Source organism: Rhizophagus irregularis, chromosome 32 (genome assembly GCF_026210795.1).
Source record: "Rhizophagus irregularis chromosome 32, complete sequence".
NCBI classification, from domain to species: Eukaryota; Fungi; Glomeromycota; class Glomeromycetes; order Glomerales; family Glomeraceae; genus Rhizophagus; species Rhizophagus irregularis.
The window spans coordinates 171,620-179,632 of record NC_089460.1 but is presented as its reverse complement, the minus strand read 5'-3'; positions in this window follow the sequence as shown (position 1 = coordinate 179,632).

Here is an 8,013-nt window from a genome sequence, read left to right as displayed (position 1 = left end):
AGTTCTGGTTCAATTTTTCTGTTACTGTTCGGTAATGATCCTAAGGGTTGTATTTAAAAGAAAATTTAAAACCAATAATAATAATAATAATAATAATAATAATAATAATAATAATAATAATAAAGGCCAGTGTATCTTACCGAGTATTCCATTTATGCGTTCGAATGAAAAACACCAGAACACATACAATGGGCTGAAATCATAACAACATTCGGACAAATGAAGCGAGAGATGTAGATTCAGCGTAATTTTATTCCTGCCATATTGTACCTCAATGAGCTTTATTATTTTAACAAGTCGTCTATGGGCTTCCTGCAACATGTCAAATTCTATAATCTGACTTACCAATATCGAACAAATTCTGACAAAATGAGTCAGAATTTTTCTATCTTCAGCTGAGAGATGGTCCCAAAGCGATACTGTGGCATAAATTGTGAAAAAATTTCGCCACTGGTCAGCAGTGAAGTTAGAAAATCCTTTCCTGCAGTCGATTTTGCCAGGAATTCGACCCAAATCAACCGGAACTTGAAATCGATTCATTTGTTTTTGAACTTCATTGAGCATACTTGAAGTTAAGATTCCCTGATCGACCCAAATTCGCTTCACAATCCATTTTGCAATGCCTAAAAATAGACAATGCATTGGATCAATGATAGTAAAACGAATTGGGTCGAAATAAGGCAAGCGAAGTAGTTCTGACCATTTTACTCCAGTCTGTTTAACAAATCTCTTTCTTGATGCGTCCGAATTACACCGTCGCCAGCCAAGTGCGTTTTGGAGATGTTCATTTGAATCCCTGGCAACAAACCAATCTTCCATATCTCCCATTCCAGCAAAATTATGCTGATGATTTTCATAATTTGCCTTTTTCTGGCATCGGTGGCAAGAAACCAATGCAGAAACGTGCCCACAAATTTTTCTCGCAGCGGGTATATTGCACGATACCATTATCAACGCTGCACAAATTTTTTTTTCTAACTGATGCTCGTATGTTCGATTTAGAATAATCCCTTCCTAGAGAAATGTCAGCTCATTAACGATTGGTGCAAGGTAATGATTAATTTTATGTAGACTCACTTCGTTCGGACTAAGGTTGCTTGCCGAAACCTTTTTAATAACTGCCGAAACCTATACGGAAAATGCCGAAACTATATTAAATCATATTAAAAATCCTGCCAAAACTTTGCCGAAATGCTGAAACCCCCATTTGCCGAAACTGCCAAAACCCTGCCGAAACTATAGTAAATATATAGTAAAATCTTGCTGAAATTTATCGCAGGATTTTGGAGAGGTTTTGGCAAGCAACCTTAGTTCGGACCCAGTAGCATTCCAAGGAGCAGCAAGTTTTCTCGCTTAAATCATATGTTACATGGCAAATTACAAATAACTGCATAAATGGCTCTGGTACTATGATTAGTTCTATCGAATGGCTGAAATCAGTCAACATTCAACATGAGACCAAGATGCGAGTCGGCAACTTCATTTCGGAAAAAATTTAATGAATCATTGTTGTTTATATCTTTGAATTCTTTCCATATTCGTCCATCATAAATATCGGATAAAATATTATCTGAATTTGATCGATTTGCCCAATGTCAGAGGGATTTCTCGAATTCAGGTCGACAAAACATATCAGAAAGTTATTGTCGAAATCCAGCAAATGGGTATATTGATTCGGCTTAAACTTTTAAAACATCGATTTGTCGTGATAAAGGTGTGTCGCAAGTGCGTGTACCTTGGCGAAACAAGTTTGGGAACTCGATATAGTGGCATTTCATAACCGATAAACTCTCATTTTAACGAAAGTTTTCTACATCCTGTTTATTATAGAGTTTGTGGCATTTTGTACATGGAACAAATCTCTGAAATTGGTCTTTTAGTAGGGGTTCGATCCGTAATCTGGTAAATTCAGATTGATCCACTCATCCGAATAAAAATCGGATATCCTTATCCGATGATTTCTGACAGATGGATCCATAAATTTATCGGATTAAGGATTGCAGATCATCCAGATTATAATCCGGATTGTAGTAATATAAATTAAAAGGATCGAAAAAAAAAATTTAAAAAATTTTAAAATTATATCAGTTTTTTAATCTTAGTATTAAATTTATTTTTTTTTCGCAATTCATTTTTCTCATTTTGGACTATTTTCACGCTGCCTTATCCCTATTTTTATCATGTTCCTTTTGCCTTCAAACCATTCCTATTTCATTCCTTTAGCCCTTACGGAACTTTTGCTATTTTTTTTTCTGAATTTTAAAACCTTTACTATGGCAAATAGTTCAGATTTTTACCCTGACGAAGATTTTAACTTTGAAATACCAGATGTTATTTTGGAACAGCAAATCGAAGTACCTGGAAGTTCAGAAATTTTGCATGAACCAGTAGTTACTAGAAAACTACCTGTCGTTCAAAGAACCCTTTCCTTTTCCACAATATCTTCAGGAAACAAAGAAAAAGGTAAATTTTAAAATTATAAATTGCAATAAATTATTATTTATTTTATTGATGTAATTGTTTTTTATCTAGGCAAAGGAGCTGAGCTTCCTGAGATTAATAATAAATATAAGCGTAAAAAACCATCATTTACTCAGGAATATTTTGAAAAGGAAGTTAATGATAAAGGTGAAGACATTCGAATTTGCAATATTTTAGACGGAAGTGGTATAAAATGTGGTCAAGAATATAAGTGCGGAAAGAGTAGAAGCTCAACAGGCAATCTTATCGTGCATCTTAGAGACAAATATAATATTGTATCATCTGATGATGCAGATATTTCAAAAAAGGTAAATACAGCTGTTGACCATTATGTATTCATTAAATTTTTTTTTTAAATACTGTCATATTGTTAATTTTAGCCACGCAACTCTAAAATTACTGATTTTGCACGAAATCATAAACCTCATCCTAAACATATTCAAAAAAGACGTGAAGAAGCAACCCTCAAATGGATGTTACTTACAAATCAACCCCTTTCTGCAGTTACTAATGAAGCCTATAAAGAAAAAATGGCAGAATTCGATCCTTCCTTTATTATTCCAGGAGAAAAAAAAATTAGAACAATAGTTGTTAAGAGTTATAAGTTTAATCGGAAAATTTGCAGAATCTCCTTACTGAAACTGCTGAAAATATTTCTCTTACAATTGATCTCTGGTCTAGTAGAGCCAAGCATGGGTATTTAGGAGTTACTGCAACTTGGATTACGTCAAAATTTGAAATTAAAGATACAATGCTAGAAAATAAATATGTTCCTTCTCCGCATACTAGTAACATTATTGCCAATGAACTTCATAAGTGTATTGAAGCATGGAATCTTGGAAATCAAGTGACTTCAATCACAACGGATAATGGATCTAATATAGTAGCAATTTTTCCTTTATTAAATCAGAAAAATGGATGTGAAAATATCCGACATCTTCCTTGTACGGCACACACTCTCCAGTTGGCAATTGGAAAGGGATTAGCTCCAGCAGAAATTTTGGTAGCACGCGCAAGAAGACTAATTAATTTTTTCAATATCAAAAACAAGTGGAAAGATTAGAGCAGGTGCAGAGAAAACTTGACTATACAGATATTTTGCGTTGTATTCAAGATGTATCTACACGTTGGAATTCATTGTACTATGCGTGGGATCGTTTATTTTTTTTAAAGGATGCTATTACTCAACTTCAGGCCGATTTATCCACATCAACAGATCGTGAAATCAAAAAAGATGGAAATAGATTGAAGAGATTGTTACTTACGGATGATGAATGGGAGTTGCTGGACCAACTTGTTGATTTGCTAATGCCATTTGAAGAAGCAACTCGTGAATTTTCTGGAAATTCATATATTACCTTAAGCCGAGTTATTCCAATAATTAAAGAAATGATTTTTGATTTAGCTACTGAAGTACCATCAAATAATGATGATTTTTTGAATGAGAATACCATATTTGGATCGGAAGCCCTAGAAATACAACAGACTGACTTTGATGACGATGAAGTTATAAGTAATATTACAAAGAAGAAGATTTCAATTAAAAATCCGTTAAATACAGTAGGTATTTTGGAAAAAATAAAACAAAATATTTATAATGCATTGATATATTACTGGGATATTCCAAATGATCTTGGCTTAATGGCAGCTTTATTAGATCCTCGTTACAAAAACTTAGATTTTCTAGATGATGATGAGAAACAACGAATTGTCCAAAAACTCTGCAGTGAATTGGGTGGAGTAGAAACATCAACATCCGAACTATTAAACAATCCATCAACTCCACTTAATGCAGAATCTTCTATGCATTCACATAAAGAGTATCGTCAACGGCGGCAAATGAAAAATAAAAGAGGGAATAAATCATATTCAAATACACCAATTATTGATGAAATTACAAATTATTTGTCATTATCATTAGCATTGGAAACTGAAAATCCTTTAGATTGGTGGAAATTACGATTACAAATGTTTCCAAAACTTGCCAGAATTGCCCGAAAGTATCTTGCAGTACCAGCAACGTCAGTGTCAAGTGAACAGTTATTTTCAGATGCCGGAAATCTTATTAATACTAAAAGGACAAGTTTAGATACAAATTTGGCAGCTAAAATGCTTTTTTTAAAAAGAAATCTTAATACAATGCACGTTTTTGCATCAGAATGGGATGATGAAACGAGTCATATTGAGATAGATTAAGGGTTTCGGTTTCTTAAATAAAGTTTTTTCAGTAAAGTTTTTTCAATAAAGTTGCTTCAATAAAGTTTTAAAAAGTATAATTATTAAAATTATTAAATGAAAATTAATTATAATATTTAAAATAATTTATTTTTGCGAAAAATAAATTAATAAAAATAATAAATTTTGATTTTTTTAAATTTGATGGTCAGGTTGATCTGGAATTTATGGATTATCCGTAAAATTTTCAAATCCGGATTATTATCCGGATTTGGCGGATACATTAAAGGGAATCCGAATTTGATCCGGATTGTCTCTAAAAAATTGGATCGAACCCTACTTCAGAAAGCCCTTGATCTGGTCTATATGAGCGAAAAAAGAGCTTGCCGATTGGATCATTAGATCTGGAGATATTTACGTTTAAAGTTAAGATACAAATTTTTAATATATATAGTAAGTGCTAAGAATTATATTAATTTAAAAGAAATATTTACCAACTTATAGTATAATAACATTAAATAAAAGTTTTTTAATACTCACTCCTAATTTACTGTATATTATATAGTATTTTGTATAATAAAAATGTAATAAAATCAATATTTTAATTAAAGGTAGACAAATCAGCCCATATGAGTTTTTTATATTAAATATTAATTATTTAATATAAAATTATATTATAGTACTAGTATATTAGTACTTTTAAATTTAAAGAATACCAATTTCTTATTCTAACAATCCTAATCATTTATAATTATATATTGTAGTTTAAGCAACAAATTAGTTATCAAATTGCAAACCCTTTAAAGGTATTTATTTAACTATAAAATTAGTATAAAATATTTAAATTTCTTTTTTTTTTTGCTGCAATATATTTAAATCTTTATTAAAATAAATGAGTTTATAATACATTATACAAATAAAATAAACTATATAATAAATAATTTAATAAGACTTAAACCACTCATCATTTTAAAAATAACTTCACATGCATATACACTATCAGGTAGAATTTAAGCAGTATTTAAAGCAGAGAGACTTTCTGCATTTACATATGCATACTTATTTTTAGAGAAAACTCCTTTCTCTCAGTTTATACCTATAAGGAAATTCTAATAAGACCCATTATGAAATAACAGAAAAAAAAAGAATTTTAATAATAAAAAGTAAAGTAAAAAAAGAGTTAATATTATATAAATGATAGCAAGTACATTAAATTTCCAATCTTCATATTTGGCTCAATCATCTCATCAGTTGGCTAGTGATCTTGAATTTTAGCCAAAATAATAAGTTTGTAATTACCATCAAAGTCTTTTTTACAAGTAGATTGCTTCTTTTTTCCAAAAGACTTTCCCTTTTTAAGTTATTATTAATCTTCTACGTAATATTTGGAATATTATCTTGATTCTGCTTTTAAGTAAATTCTGTCTTTTTTGGTGACTTCATCAGGAAGTCACAGGAAAAATGTTCATTACATGTATATTTTTGCAAATCATTTACATCGCAATTGTTATTAAAAAAATATATACATGCAATATTTTGACATTAATGAACATCATCCACAAAATTATTATCACATGTACAGCATTTAATAATAATATTCAATGTACATCAAAGTTTTTATTTTTATTTTACAAAGTATACAAAGTCATAGTACAAATTATAGTCAAAATAAGAAAATTTGGTCATGTGATAAAACAGCCAGATTTCGATTTAAATTTTGGCTAACATTAAATTTTGACCAAATTAGACTAATTATGGCTAAAATAAAATATCTTATTAATTCAAAAGTCAAAATTGGCTGATTAGACTAGTCCAATTATAGTTTGTGTGCTGAAAGATAATTTTTTTAAAGTTTTTAAAAAAAGTTTAATTTAAACTTTTTTTTCTCTTTTTTTAAGTATCGGTATACTTTAGATCGGTAAAGTTTCAAAAGTTTCATTTTTTTTGAAAGCTTTATTTTTTTTTTGTCTTTTTTTAAAATAAAAAATTTTTTTTTCTTTAAGTATGTGTTAGCTTTTACGTTACGCTTTAAATCAGTAAAGTTTTGAAAGTTTTGTTTCTTTCAGAACTTTATTTTTTTTTTAAAACTAATTTTTTTTCTTTTTTTTAAGTATGTATCAGCTTCGACTTTTATAGACCTTAGATCAGTAAGTTTTGAATTAAAACTTATTTTTCTTTTTAAAATAAAATTTATAATTTTTTTTTCTTTTTTTTTAGGTGCTATGATATGTATCGCACCTTAAATCGGTAAAGTTTCAAAAGGTTTTCATTTTTTTGAAACTATTTTTTTTTTAAACTAATTTTTTTTTTCTTTTTTTTTAAGTATATATTGGCTTTGACTTTGCTCTTTGCCTTCGAAACTTATTTTTTGTAGATATTGCTTCAACCTTGGGCTTTGAATAGGTAAGTTTCATTCAAAATTTTTTTTTAGTAAATTTTTTCTTTTGAAAAAAAATTTGGTTTAACTTTATTTCTTTTTTTAAAAATATTGGCTTCTTTCTTGATAACTTGAACTATTAAATTGAAACTTTGGAATCATTTTTTTTTTTGATTTTTTTATTTGATAAAAAAATTATTTTTTTTTAAGTATCGGCTTCTTCTTTTGGGCTTTGGATTGGTAAACTTCAAAGCAAAAGCATTGAAACTTTTTCTTCAATTTTTTTAAAACGTTTTAATTTTTTTTTTTTTTAGATATCGACTTCTTTCTTTAGATTTGGATCGATAAGTTTTAAAGCAAACCTTATATTTTTTTTTAATTTTTTTTTAATTTTTCTCTTTTTTTGTAGATATCAGTTTTCAACTTTAGGACTTGAATATACCAATATGGTAAGTTTCGATTTGAAATTCGAAACTTATATTTTTTTTTAATTTTTCTTGTATTTTTTTATAGATGTCAGCTTCTTTGGCTTTAGAACTTTGATTTGGTAAGTTTCAATTTGAATTTTGAAACTTATGTTTTTTTTAATTTATTTTTTTTAATTTTTCTCATATTTTTTTTATAGATGTCATTTCCTTTGGCTTTGAGACTTTGATCTGGTAAGTTTTGATTTGAATTTCAAAACAATTTTTTAATTTATTTTTTTTTAATTTTTCTCATATTTTTTTTATAGGTATCGATTCCTTCAGTTTTGGGACTTTAATTTGGTAAGTTTCGATTTGAAATTTGAAACTTATTTTTTTAATTTATTTTTTTTTAATTTTTCTCATATTTTTTATATAGGTATCAGCTCCATAATGGGATCAGTAAAGCATTCAGATCACATGTCGGTAATGGCGACTTTAGTAAAAACGGAGAAGGCACAGGAGCACGTAACGATAGATTATTTACAGGAACAACCAAGACCGCAGGTCCTTTTT